Source organism: Phalacrocorax carbo, chromosome Z (assembly GCF_963921805.1).
Source record: "Phalacrocorax carbo chromosome Z, bPhaCar2.1, whole genome shotgun sequence".
In the NCBI taxonomy this organism is placed as follows: Eukaryota; Metazoa; Chordata; class Aves; order Suliformes; family Phalacrocoracidae; genus Phalacrocorax; species Phalacrocorax carbo.
This window is the reverse complement of record NC_087548.1, coordinates 56,684,536-56,700,291: the sequence shown is the minus strand read 5'-3', so window position 1 is coordinate 56,700,291 and position 15,756 is coordinate 56,684,536.

Below are 15,756 nucleotides of genomic sequence, written 5' to 3'. Positions count from 1 at the left end.
AATTAAAAATCACAAATATGAACCCGATAACAGTTAGTACTCTAAGATTTCTTTTGCACCTCTTTTGTTCTTTTTTCAGAAATACCGCCATGGCTTTTACTATGCTATATCCTTGGGGCCTGAAGACCTAGATGAAAAACAAGTATCTTGATTTTTTAAAATTTTTTGAAATTTTAGGCAAGATATGTTGTAATAAAATTAGATGGTGTTATATTTAAAAACGTGCAATAAGGAGAGAAGTGTTTGTGAACACTGAAGCAAGAGAGACCAGTTTACCTCTTTTCTTTGTTCTTTTTTAAACCTTCTATCTGCTGTATCTGTGCTTGGGGTGTGAGGTGGAGCCCTTGTTGAGAAGGACAGCTTGGTAGAATTCAAATTATCAATCTGTGGTTTGGAAGAATCTTATATCGTTTACTTGCCTTATTAAAATTACGAACTTTGGCTTTGAGTGTTGACTTTCTGCTCGCATGTCCAATGATCCATTCTTTTCCCTGTGTACCTGATAGGCCTGATACCCTATTCAGGTTTTAGCCTGTTGAAGAATTGCAGCCTCTATCCTGTCTTGCAGCACACTCTTGCTTTCAAAGCTTTACATTTTTGTCTTCCCCCTGGAACAACATAAAAGCTAGTCTCAGCCAGCAGGTGTATATGGTATTAAATAAAACCATGGCAGGTCAGTGAAGAGGTGCAGTAGGTAAGTGTTCCTTGTAGCATCACAGCTGCATGAAAGTCTGTTGATAGAATTAAGGAAGTCTGATTAAATCTTACACATAAGTGATTGTAATCAACATGTTCCCTGTTTTCTGATACAGTGAGGGCTGATTTCAACAGGAGTAGAAAAGCAAACAAAGTGAATTTAATTGCATTGCCACTTTAAACATTAAGGGAGAAAAAATTCTTATGTTTCTAGGCTCTTACCTGCTAAGAGACTGGCTCAAGTGGCAGCTTAACAAGATTTGAGTTACTGTTCTTCAGCTAAAGATATGTAGGCACTCTTTGGCTTCTAATTCAGGACTTCCAACAGTGAGTGAGTTCTTTCTGGTGTGTGACCTTAAGTCTGTCTTGGTAGTTAGTTCCAAAAATATACAAAGGCTGTCCGTTGGATTCAACACCATGGGAAAAGAAAGGATCATGGAAATTTTTGCTGTTTATTTTCAAAATGTTTGTTTAAAACGTACATTAACCCTTTTAAAGGTATTCTTAAAGGATGGCCATAAGTTACCATCTACCCTGCCAAACAAGACTCTCTGGGACTGGAGCTGGCAAGGGAAGAGCTAATCCTCAAAGTTACAGCTTAATATAGCCTTATTAAGCCTATTTTTTCCAAAGCAGCAGAATTCCTGAAATATTTAAAGTAATCAGAGGTCACAAGGAAGTTTGTGCATCAAATGAACTTCAGAGTACTCGTCCCACTTGAATGTCAACATATAAAACAAAGTATTTAGAATGAGCTTACAAAAATGCATAGGCTGAGACAATAGTGTTACTATCTTAAATTCACATATTCAGTAGGAAGGAATGTGTGGGTTATAACAAAATTGATTTAAAATGTGTTATTTTAGTAAGCACACATAAAGTAATATTAGTTCATTAATTTGTAACCAAACAAAATTTGAAAATTAATAAGGAGTAGGCAAACATTGTACTGCGCACGCTCAATAAATGCAGCAGTATGTGTTAAGTGATACAGGCACAAGGTTGTGTAGCAATTTTCCACTGCTGAATCCTAAAACCCTAATTTTTGTTCGGGAACACCTGAAAAAATATTGTACAGTAACTAAAGAACACATCCTTACTTTTGAATTTTCTCCAAGTCAGGAAGACTTTCCTAGAACTGATACAAAAGTATTCTGTACCAGCAAAGTAACTGTAGTTGATGTAGCTTATGGCTGCTACAAAAAGCCCTCCTGTCTGAGGGAAAAGTTACAGCTGTATAACAGCAGCATATTTGCATTTTTACTTTAGGCTTTTGCCAGCACATCTTTGTCTTTTGATTAGAGTGCCTCTTCAGACCCCTGAGCACCCCCCAGGTCGTGTTCCCTTATATGTAAATAGTTTAAATCACTGGCATCTTAATACACTTACTGTACATGGAATTGGAAACTACATTCCAGGTAAATAGATTCAAGTTGGGTTAACCTAATACATCACAAGTTTAATTTTGCTTTCTTTTTCATTTTCCACTTGCCGTTTAATATCAAAAGTTGTGTTCCTGTTACGTAACTGAAAGAGAAAGAAAAGCATACTTTTTAGGTAGTTCACCGTTTAAACTAGAGTCCACATGGTGCTTTTGTGGTAATGAGTTTGGAACAACTTTACATCTTTTTACCTTATGTTTTCAGTTCCTCCCTAGAATTTGAGAATCTTGGGGAGCAAGGGAATCTCTGTTCGTTCGGCAGAAAGCAAAACTATCTTTGCTGCAGCACATTATCAATATCCTGATGAAACAACTCCTTCTCTCCCTAGCCTGTAGGTGGGCGTGTGTAACAGAGCGAAGCCATAGGATTGAGCCTGTCTGTCTGCCTTGACAGCTAATGGGCTCAGTGTACAGCAAAAACAAGCAATCCAGGGAGGTGGAGCCTCTGAAGGATCTTGGAGTTAGAGGCAGTCTCCGACTAGGAAACCAGCGCATCAACGAACTGCAAAATGCAGTACAGGACTCAACTAACCTAGGGATGAGGACAGTTTGTGGATGCTTTCTGGAAAAGCAGACCCAAGATGGACAGAACCGTGGAGTCTTTGCGTCTTGTAATTGCCTGAGCTTTTCCTCATAGAGATGCTGCCCTGGTATTTAAAGACTGTAAGTATCAAAGACAGCTATCTGACTTGCCTAACAATTCAATTGCTTTGTTTGATTCAAGAGTCCTCTACAGGCAACATATTAAGACATAGAAGTAATTAATTGGCTTGTATTTGCACACATATCACAATCTATGCTACTTTATGTCACCTATCTGTAAGGTGTAGCTGGTTTTTTAAGTTTGCATTTCAGAAGACTAATTAAGAACTTTCTCTTAGGATACTTAATTACATTCCTAGTGGCATTCATCTTGTGGTAAAAATTTCTGCTTTAGAGCCTTGGAAAATTTTATGTCACTTCCCTTTCTTTTTCTGATAGTTTGTCCTATCCACTTTTTAACAAGTGTTTCTGTAAAACTCCAAAGTACCAAAATCTTAATGCTTATGTTTACAGAGATGGAATGTAATATGCTGATTCTTAAGCATAAGAGGTTTTGCTACAAGTAACAGAATGGGGGGGCAGTGGGGGGGGGGGTGTGTGTTTCTTTTCTATCAGACTTGGGCATAGATGCACTTTTTAAAAAAAAAAAACATGCCAAAACTGTTCACTTGGTTATTTTCTATATGTAGTTTTCTCCTTTTACAAGCTGTACATACCTATCCCTTATGGAACATTAGTTCTGAAGTGCTTTTCAGTAAGTGCTTCATAATAAACCAGTTTGACGCATCCCTTGGAACACATGGAGTGGAATGTGACCCACATATCAAGGAAATATGTGTATTTAAATTTGACTTTGTGTTTTAAGTAGGGGTATACATGAAATGAAGTGCTATTTCATTAGTAAATTTTTATAAAACTTACCCCCAGTTCCATGGATTTCACATGATCATGGCTAGGAAACAAAACCAAAACTTTTTTCCTAGGAATTCAACAAAAAAAGTATTTTAATTCCTTTGTTTTTACAGTTTCCTCCAGAGATGAATGGAATCTCTTAATTTTGTGCCCCTAAATCCAGTCCTACTTAAACTTTTAAATTAGGTGCCTTCTGGCTGCATTTCAAGCTAAATCGATTAGCTGTGTAATGTGCAGACAATGCTGGGATAATGTTTGATTTTTTTCCAGGAGCTTTTTACCCTTAACATTTAAATCTAATTGTAATCTATTGTAGGACCTAAGGCACAGCACAGAGGTGTTTATTCAATTTCCACTTCATTCATTTGTCAACTGCTATGTTAGAGTTAATAAAATCAGTCTCATTAAATCAATGGTTTTCTTCTAACTCGCTATGGAAGAAATAAAGTAAATGGCTAGTAATAGACCTGGGGAGAAAGTCTGTACTGCTGCATTAAACATCTCTACACACTAAATTCCCATACTGTTATTCACTGCACAAGTAGTTCCCTGGAATAAGTAGGAATATTCGTGTAGAAAGATGCTACTCTCATATGACTGTTGTGTAAGGATCCATCCTGAAACTTAAAAGTTCAGCACCTGTTTCTCAAGCCACCCCTCAAGAGTTTTTTATGCTGCGGGGTAACTTATATTACCACTGCAGTCTGGGGACTTTCCAGTAAAGTCTGTGAATGTACATGCATCACAGGACCAAAGAATTTGATAGGGGTGGAGTGGGGGAAGCGGGAAGTTCGTCTGGAGGAAGAAGGGCATTCCCTTTTATAAGTTATCACTGGTAACTGGTTTCCGCAGATCTACTGACAAATTTTTTATTGAAAGTGTATATACAAGCTGCTTGGACAATGCGGTTATGACCACCCACAGATCTAAGGGGAAAGATTATTAAATTGAAACAAAAGTATAAATGGCTTGGGGTACTGTTTTTCTCTAGATTTTCTGAGGTATGAAAAGAATTTTAAAGACAGACGTTCTAATACCGGTTTAACTTACATAGGCTTGAAATCACTGTGAGTGCATGCCACTAATTCTGACTCGTGAAAAATGTTCATAGTGCTTTGTGTATAAAGTCAGATGAGAATTTACATACATTCTTTTTATCTTCAGTAAAAAGATAAGTCAAAAGATTTCAGTAAAGTCTGTCTCATCTGATTATTTATTTTTTTTTAATGGCATTTAAGCAATGTGAGCAGGTGCTAGTCTGGAAGGAAGATAATCTTGTAGTTCCTTGAGAGAATGTGTCCACAGCTCTTACAAACATACTAGTTTAAGCCTTAAGAGTAATAACCAGAATGCAAAGCTATCCTGTATCCACTTTACTACACTAACAGCTACCTTTTTGACACTGTGAGCTGAATCAGCTTAGTATATAGATCAGACTGAATTTTGCTAAAAGGGAAAGAATAACCATCTCAGAGCGAAGAGTCTTGCTGCCACTCAACACCACATACAACTTTTCTTCCCATTGCAACTAACGGGCCTCTGCTTACTCTGACCCAAAGGCATGGTCTGTCAGGAATGCCTCACAGAGCACTTTCCCCAGCAGCAGGCAGAGGCAGGAGTTTCCAAAGTTCGTGCCTCCCTGGATGTAGCTGGCAAGTGAAAATAGTTTTGATATATAAAACAGAGACATGAGGAGGCAGTAGCCTTGCTTATTAAAACTTTTTTTCTTACTATCTGTGCTAAACCTGTATACTTGAACTGATTATGCTCTGCACTAGAACTTCCAGTCAGCACTAGGTAAAAAATAATTTTTGTCTGAATTAACAGATTATGGATTATGGATCAATCTTTCTCTGAAAAAGATGTAATCTGTAATTTTTGACAAGGACTTGGTATTTACCATCATAAGTATGTTCTGTATAAAGGATGCAAGTTCTGCATTTAGCTAGAAATCTTAGTCACAATTCTGGTTTTGGAAACTCTCGATTTGCAGTGGAGACAATCTATAGGTGTGAATTTTCTTTTCCCTAATACCTGTGTGTGTGCTGAGAGGAACTGGGCCTTGAGTAGTACCTCTGGGCTGCTGTGGGGTGTGTCTGGAGTTGCAGTGACCCTCGGATACTGGCTTGGCCACGCCTGCTGACCCAGGAACATGGAGGGCAAGACTGCAGTATTCATGACACAGAGTACATGGGCCAGCCATTAGTCTCAAGGAGGTGGCATGTCAGGCTGCTGATGGGCGCAACATTGCTGATAGTCAGCAACGGGTCTATCTTGGATCTGGCTGGAACTGGCTCTGTCCAACAAGGGGGCAGCTTCTGATTTCTTCTCACAGAAGATATCCCTGTAGCCCTGCTTCCTGCTGCTAAAACCTCTGCAAGTAAACCCAATACACATGGGAAGTGTCGTAGTGGCTATGTACAGAGCTGAGGAGCTCAGCTTCCCTGCTGGCAGGAGGCCATCAAGGCAGGGTCAGGAGCCAAGTCTAAACTGACTGTCAGCAGGTTACATCCATATAAATCATAGAATCATTTAGGGTGGAGAAGACCCTTAAGATCATCAGTGCAGTCATTAACCTAACACTGCCAAGTCCACCACTAAACCACGTCCCTAAGTGCCATGTCTACATATCATTTAAATACCTCCAGCAACAGTGACTCAACAACTTCCTTGGACAGCCTGTTCCAATGCTTGACAACCCTTTCGGTGAAGAAATTTTTCCTAATATCTGATCTAAACCACCCCTGGTACAACTAGAGGCTATTCCTCTCATCCTCTCACTTGTTAGATGGGAGAAGAAATGCACACCCACCTTGCTACAACCTCAGTTGTAGAGAGCGATGATGTCTCCCCTCAGCCTCCTTGTCTCCAGACTAAACAACACCAGCTCCCTCATCACTTGTTCCCTAGACGCTTCACCAGCTTTGTTGCTCTTTGGACATGCGCCGGCACCACAATGTCTTTCTTGTACTGAGGGGCCCAAAACTGCACACAGTACTCAAGGTGAGGCCTCACCAGTGCCGAGTACAGGGGCACGATAACCTCCCTGCTCCTGCTGGTCACACTACTCCTGATACAAGCCAGGATGCCGTTGGCCTTCTTGGCCGCCTGGGCATGCTGCTGGCTCATGTTCAGCTGGCTGTCTACCAGCACTTCCAGGTCCTTTTCTGCTGGGCATCTTTCAAATCACTCTTCCCCAGGCCTGTAACATTGCATGGGGTTGTTTTCTCCTGTCCTGTTTTCATCTATTCCCAGTAGTCTTACAACGCTTTTGAGACTGATGCAGGCCAGTGAAGGACATGAGCAAAAGAATCAGAAAAAGCGAACCCGCTTCCCTTTCCCTACACAGCCTAAAGAATTCATTAGAAAACTAAGTCTCAAATGTGAGGTAAACAGTTCGCTGTAAAACTTGAAGCAACCATGAATCAATTCCTACATTTGGTAAAGCATTCCCAGGTTTAATTACCTCCATTGGAGTATATCACCTTGTTTCACACCTGAATCTGTTGTACAACAGTTTTTAACCCCTGTATCTTACTATGCCCCTGCTTCAACATTAAAAATGCTCTGGTAGCCAGTAGAAGTTAATAGATAGCTTGAAAAAAGCTAAGTACTCCCACAAAGCTTTTCTTATCCCCTAACCTGTATTCATGGTTCCTATCTGAATTGCACTGTAGTTAGTTGGTTTGTGAACATTTTGCCAAGTGATTTCAGTCCATTGTGCAGAAGGAAATAGGCCCCTGAAGGACCTGCAGCATATTGTTTGTGCCCCAGTATTTGCTACATGATAATATTTTCTTAATGCTTCATTTCATTCTGTTTTAGCAGAAAATTTATACATCAGATAGTATATATTATACAGGGAGAACAGAGATTATAGCATGGGGACCAGTATATCCTAATGAAAGCATTACTAACATGCAAATATGTATTACCTTATAAACACATAAGAAGATAATGTAAAAATTAATTTATATTGCCTAATTGTATTTGCAACAATTTTTTTCCTAAAGCTACCCAGTTAATTTAAAATATGTTAATCTAATTGAAAGAGAAGAAAACTTCCATTAAAAAACCTGCTGTTTCCTACCTCAGTTGTTGTCCTTTTGTCTACAGATTTAAATAATATCTGTTTGTTAATCTGAAACCAATTTAATAGCTTTAAGTTACAATCTATAATAGGCTACACCTGCAGAAGGGTGCACTTGGAATGTATGAACTTTGTTTGAATGTTATATTTTTACTGATTATGTGCCACAGATTGATTTAAGACATGTAAGACAACTTCCCTAGCACCTCACTACAGAATCTTCTTTAATAAATTTAATATTACATATTTAATTTAAAAAGCTTTTATTTTTCCCTGCATTCAGTATTAAATTAAATCTACAAAGGCAGTTAAAAAGAGTTTTAGAAATAGCTGGTTTAAGTTCTAAGATCATGAAATAGGTGGTTGGCTTGTATGTGTTCTTTATATTCCCCTCTCTCGACAGCAAAACATTGCCAAGTATATGATTCCATTCTACTTCACAACATAGCCCTTCCACTCTTAGCCAAAAGAACACCTTTTTAGTTCAGCATTCTCCTGTCCATGGTCTTGTTTGTTTGCCTTGGTTGAGGTCAGTGCCTACCCAGAATTCACAGATGTTTGGAATGAATTTTTTTCTTTTTTTTCTAGCATAGAAATGGTACAAACTTACTGATGTAATTCAAATCCAAGAGTTCTGTTTCCCACTCAGAATGATACTTAATGTGACCCACAGACCTCCATGAGCATAGGCAAGGCATTTCCTACTCAAAGGTGAGAAATCAAAAGGGAAATAATGCGATGATATAACATATGTTCCATACTTTAACTCTGACCTTCCAAGAAGCCTGCTCCAGAAAAAAAAAAACAATCCTTGCAGTCTAGAACTTTAAACAGGATACCCTAGGACAGCTTCGTGAGGCATAACAGGTAACTCCTGGACAAGATGCTTTTTCAGCTGATTAAAAAGCACGATACAGGAATGCACAGGAAAAGATAAACTTCTCACCTAATAACTAGGCATTAGAGTCAAACTCAGACTGTTGTGAAACCCTTAATATTCACAAATAGGAGAGAACTAAAGAAAAAGGATATATAAAATTCTTGCCTTTGAACTCTACTACTACTATAAACATCCAGTTGAGAAAGATCTGAGGAGGCAGAGAGGGAGCACACATAGATTAATGGATAAAAACTTGGCATTGACTTCAATAAAATCAACATGCTTAACCCGTTCAGTGATCCACAGCATACAAATTAAGAATTTACAAAGCACAGATAACTTAATCCTGTGGTTCTCAATGCATACGAATACTATAATCATTATTTTAAAATAGCTTTAGGAAAAAATATTTTTAAAACTCATTTTGTAGGCATCATACAAAATACAAAAAACAACCACAAGGATTGGTCTTTCAAAATGAGACAAAAATTGTAGTGTTGTCTTTCAGTAAACCTCTCAAGTAAAAGCAAATCTTGCGGTTTTGTCTATGTACTGCTACAATTTCTGAAAATCATCGTGGTTAACACATTGCATTGTTAGACTAATTGGATACAAAATACTGATCCACAGCATATGACCAAAAATCATTCTTCCTGGAGTGTTTAAAAATGAAACCAAAGAATGCGCACTGTTACAGGAGAAATTAATATTGGGAATTCTTAATAAAACATTAGTAGTCATTGTACCATTTCAGAACAGTATCATAGCAGGTTTAATTGTACACCTGAACACGTACATACAATTTTCATGCCTTCTTAAATTGTTACAAATCTACGTGATAGATAGTGAACATATACACCTTGATGGTTATCAGGAATAGTGTGTTATAAAATTAAAAATATTTTTAGTAGACAACTTTTAGAAACTTGTAAGATGTTTAATGTGTGAATAATTTAGGAAGAGGCATTTGTATATACACAGAATTTCCACTAGTTTAGCTGAAATTGGTTTAGTTATCTATTTGAAATTGCACTACTGTTTTAACCTTGTGACAAATCATAAAGCGGTCTCACAAAAAATTGTGTGACATAACTAAAACTGATATTGTGGCCACATCGTAAAGTTGACCCGATACAGCTTTCTGTACATCTGTATTTTGGTGTGTGAGCTTTGGCAGCAGTTGAAAAAAATCACAGAAAAAAACCTGCAGTGGTAATTTGAGATGTTTACCACCACATACACATCACCAAGTATTTCCCAGACAGATACTGCCATCCCCACAGATAAGCCAAGATTTATGACTGCTCCTTATCTACTTCTGTACAAAACCAGGCTCTTAACTATAGCGATATCCAGCTGCAGCGTTGGATTGGTGCATAGCTTGCTACGTATACGAGCTTCATTTGGCAGACAACAATTCTAATCAGTCATATTGCTGCTCAGCTACTGTTTAAGTGTTAGTTATATTAGTTTAACCTGTAACAGCTACTCACTGCTTATTAGTCCCCTGGTGACATATTTCTTTATCTGTATAGGTAATGACAGGCAAAAGCATGTTTCAGGATTTCAACAGAAGTTGGGACACCATGTCATTTTTGTTGGTGGGTAGCTGCTGACTTCGTAAGCTTTTGTGAAATAACTGGTGGTTTCAGTACAATTAGAGAGACAGGAATACAAACACAGTATTTAATAAAAACAGAAATATCCCAGCCAGCAATTTCTTTTAAACGTTCATTTGTGTTTATCTATAAACCAGCAAATCCAGTTGCTGAAGTACTTGCTTTTTAAGTCAAGAGGTAGTTTGTTTCTCCGTGTCAAAACAGAGCAAGATATAGTTGTCATTCTGTCAAAATACAGACCACAAACAAATGAATAAAAGAAACACATTTAGGAACATAGATTCCATAGCCTGTTACTCGCCAATTCTGAGGAACATCATTACTTCTGTGTTTGTGTCATTTTTGGGAGAAGAAAGTTATGGCAGACCCATGCATTTTGTTAGAAAGTGGTGAAAACCTTGATGGGAAAAATAGGCTACATTCCTGTTCCACGTGCACTGTAACTTACTCTAATTTTTTACATTGGCCTTAGAATTTCTAATATTTTATTATTAGCCAATATATAGTAAAATATTAAATATTACATAGAGTTATTCATACTATACAGTACCTTATGGCATCTGGGGCCAGGTAATGAGGTATGAATCTATTTGTTTCAGGTTATGTCTGAAATTTAGGGCTGGCCTTCAGTTGAAGTTCTTCTTCAAATCAGTGGTACGTTAGCTGGAATAAGGAATTTTTCCCATGTTCCAAGCTTGTCATAACCAAGATATTAACAGGCATATATGTACCCTTAATCATTTTCTTTTTTATTTATCTATTTGTTTTCTGGACAGTAGTGTTATTTCAGTATTTCAGCAATTAAGCAGGGTAATACTGCTACATAGTCGTTTTCTATCCAAGTCTAACAAGAGCTTGCACATGATTTACACCACTAGAACATGTCTATCCCACTGCAATACTAGGAGGAAAAAGATGAATGGTAAATCCAATTAACGTCTAGTGGTTTGCATGGTGAAGAAGCAGAAAGTGCTGCAACAAATCAGAGAGAGTATACATAGCAGATATTAAATAACATAACAAAGGCCAATACTTACCTTTGCTTTGTGACAAAGAGGGGAGTTTGCAGGTGAACTCATCCAGAATATATTTCTAAATCTAGACACCTTACTTCCTTTTTAAAAAAAAGGCATGGAGGATGACAGTAAAAACTGTTTCATCTACAAAGACAGTGTTGTTACTCTATGACCAACCTGTCCACAGACGCCTAATTTTCAGCTGAAGACCAGCATCAATCCATCATGTCTACAAGGGCCACTGCAACAGTATTCTTATATATGCACCTAAGTTTCAACAACTACTCGTTCATTGTAGCCTCATGTGTATATGTAGCCCATTAAGATCTAGAACCTGAGTCATTTGCTGTTATTCCAAGTATTTTAACCAATTTGGTAAACATCTATGAGTCTTTCCAATTACTGAAGTTCAGTCCTTCTGTCAAACAGACCCGAATAACAAGTTGGAGACTGTAATTTTGCATATGTGCTTTCTGGAATTTTTTCTCAGAGCATTAAGGAAACAAGCCATGTGCCATAGGCCTTTTCAGTTCACAATGGGAGAGTTATAATCTCAACTAGGATAGGAACTGCACAAGCCATAATGGTTTACAATGGCTTTGACTAGAGCTGGGGAATTGTATTCAGCTTCAGCTGCAGGGTGACAAAAGTGTTCTACTGTACAGGATCTTCCTTTTCTTAGCTTGAAATTTGCAAGCTTAGCATAAAATAGTAACTCTCCCATCTCCTATCACCCAGGAAACCAAACAACTAAAAATGACCTTGAAGTCTCTGGATTTGCGCTGTGTTCAGATTAGGCTTCTTTCTCTCATGACAGAAAACAGGCATTCAGATTTCTCATTTTTCTGTATTTCTGCAGGAGTTTTTATCAGAAGCTTAGGAGATTTATGCAGCAGCAGTTTGTCAGAGAAGCCTTCTAAAGCTTCTAAAAGGTTACTGAACTTGACTGAAGTTGTTTAAGAAAGCACATTGCTTTCCAGTGACTTCAGTGGTTCATGTTTCTCATGCTGTTCAGCTCAGGATCAAAAATAACTTTTCAGCAACACATACAGAACCTGATTTCAAACAGAAATGGCAATAAACTGCTTTGGAATTAACAAGTTACTTTGGAAGAAGCTAAACTAACAGTGCTTGTTAGTCTAAACATTTTAGAGAATGAGATTATTTTTGCAGAGCTTTTGTGGGGGCTCTTCGCAGAGTCTCCTGAACATTCTGGGTCTGCTATTCCTGATGTGTCAGACTGCATTATTAAACTGTTGTGAAGAGTGTTTAGAGAGTTGCTTAAAACATCCTAGAAATTTCTGGATCTGAAAAGTTTCAAAAACTTGTCATGTTGCCAAAGCAAGACAGTTTTGACATTACGGTGTTTGAAAATACGATGCAAGAAGGAAAAATTTGCAAATTTTTTAAACATTTTTTTCTTCACTAAATTCTTATGCTGCCTTACATAACATTGGTTTTACATGATGTTTCATATTTTGCTGACATTTTACCCACTCGTGATGTCTCTTGTTTTCTTTTTTTTTTTTCTTTTCATCAATGCTTTTCAAATAATTGAACATCTTCCCTGTGCATTATAAAGTGCTGGATTGCATATTTCTCTTATATAACTACATTGCTGCAGTCAGTCAGGAATATAATTCAGGATCACCTCACTGATGCAGAAGGAGAAGAAAGCCAGCTTGGCAGTCTTCTCCCCCTGCTGCAGACAGATTAACAGATTGGTTCTATTCATGCTTTTAGGAAAAAGCATTAGGAGCCTGCAGATGGGTCTAATTGAAAATGGCTCATCAGAAGCGTGCACTGTACAGCATTAGAACAATTTAGTAATGAATTGCCAACACCTTAATTTATACATATCAAGGCTTTCAGTGTCCAGATTGCTTAAAACCTACTGTAGTTATTAGATTTATGACATCTGTAAATAATGGTAAGCAATGCAGTACAGACAAACTAGAAACATCCCTACTCAAGTTCTGTTTTAAATAATCCTGTAATAATAATGTTCTACATCTTTATTCTGAATCCTTATTCTGCCTAGAGGTATGTAGGTATGTATTACATTATATACTTCATGATATTTCACAGCCAAAAATTCTATTTGTTTGCCTACATGTTTTAATGTTCTCCTCTTCCATTTTTGTTCTGGACACTTAACCCCAGAATCACATGCCACAACTAACTAAAAAATGTACAATAATTTTCATTTATGTCAGAAGGACCTATATAAGATCCATCTGATCAGCTTCTGGCTCCCCTCTTGCTGCACTCGGTCTTCAGGCTGCTCATGATTTTAGCAGGTGTTTTTAATACCAAAGGGAAATATGCCAAATACTTTGACTTCATAAATACAACATAAAGTATTTACAAGTCAAGCCTGATTTTCATCTTTGCAAGAGAGATGATCTACATCAACAAATTTTTTTGAACAATAGGCTTGTAGCTCAATGAGGAAAAAAGCACTGAAAATTCCCTGGGCTGATGATTTATATATCAAATTATTATTTGCTTATGTACTCGCTGGCATTTCCTAGCTACTATTAATCAAAGTATGCTTTGTAAGGACAGGTAATATCTTTTATTAGTCTACATAATATAGCTGGGGGCAAAAAAATGGACCAGATTTTGAGTCCCTTAGACTTCTTTGAATCTGTAGGATTTGAATGCATGCAGATTCATGAAACTAAAAACTCATCTGTTTTTCCCAGTCTAATGAAAGTTTGATTAAATAGAAGGTCACTACCAAGTGAATATTCTCTCAGTTGCATCCATAGACTATTATGGTCACAACAATATTAATACTGTCAAAAGTACAAATACACAAGCATCAAAGTGCACATAACCAGAATGCTCATTGGTAAAATATAAAGTTTATGCTTTCAGCCCTTCCTAATTCCCTGTAGTTTGAAAAAACCCTTCATAACTGAACACGGTGTAGAAGATGGAATAGCTTTAGTCCTGCAACCTGTGTGATATCAATGACAAACACTCAGTTAATTTCTTCTTAAGCATTTTCATATCAAATGTCCAGAAATTAGCTTTTAAAATCAATGAACACTGTCTCCCTCTCATTTCAAGATTTCCATGGTCTTACAGGTTTGAATAATTTGGCAGATGTTTCCAGAATTTATCATGTATACATTTAAGACTGCAAATATTGGCCATGGGGAAACAGATGCTATAAATAATATAGTGTTTGTTATCAGTATTGCCTTCAGTCAGCAGGGAAAAAATAAACTCCTCTGAAAATCTTGTAAATCAAACAAACATTGTCCATGGTATTTAGAGGCCTCAGTCAAGCGCTTCGGAGTAGCAACTTAACTGATGGACTTCTTTCCATTTAAGTTTTCTCTTGTTCTGCCTAGAGTGGATTATCTTCCTCATCACATATATGTGGAGTACTAAATGCTGCATTTTGTTCTGTGCCTTCTTCACCATTCTAGCTTTGAATACAAGCTAGCTGCCAAAAACAGAGAGAGAAATGTGAAGGAACAGCTACCAGAATTATTTCTTTTACTTCGCTGTTTAGATGTGCAGATGGAGTAAGAAGAAACTCTGTAGCGTCAAAATATGCACACAGCAGAACCAGAGACATTTTCTTCATTCTAATTTAGGATTTCTGCAAAATTCACTCTGCCAGGCTTGCCTTTGCATTACCCCAAATTGATACAAATTTATTCCATTCTACTCCTCAGCAGTGGAAAAAGCTCTCAGAAATGTAACAGAAGGCAACTTATTGCTTAGTCAGCAATACCTGTTGCAGCAAACTTAAAACTCTCAGAAATATAACAGATATAGAAGGAGAACCGGTTGTTTACTCAGCAATATATCATTGCAGTGAACTTTCTTTTAGACAAAGAATGTGCTTGTTAAACATTCATGCCAGTGGTGATGATTTTTTTATCTACAGCTGTCCCTAAGCCTTAGTCCTTTTAGTATTACAGACTTTCTTTTTTATGTTTCAACCCATCTCCTGAAGTCAACTAAGGCTGCCCCTGTTTGTCTGTCAGGGATCCTGTAGCACCTGAATTCACTGGCTTTGTAGGTCATGTTGCAAATTTAGCCTCATTTACAAGTTTTTTCACAACACAATAGAGAGTATAAGCTTGAACTGGTGGTTGCCAAGTTGGGATGGAAAATGGGTGTCAAGAAGGTCATCTGAACTATCATTTTCAAAGCACAGAAAACCCTCCTTTTTTTAATTGCAGCAGCAAGTTTGATCAGAATGGAAATACATTCATGAAATGCTAGCTTCTGGCTCTGAAATCTCACCCCAATATCCAGAAACTACTTATTAAACTTCTGAACTTTACTACCCACAGAAAGCCGCTGCTTCTTTTCCCCTGAGTATCCTGGTGTTTGTGAAGATTTTCAGTACACCAACTGTGCAACAATATACATTTGATGTTTGTTATAATATGTTGTCCAGAGGAATTACTCAAAGCATAAATCAAGGCAAGGCTGGAATCTAAACTCTAGAACACCAGTGCAACAAACAGGCAAGGAAAATATCAGTTGTTAAAGTGGCTGGATCATATTGTTGGTCAGGCAAAGAGGCC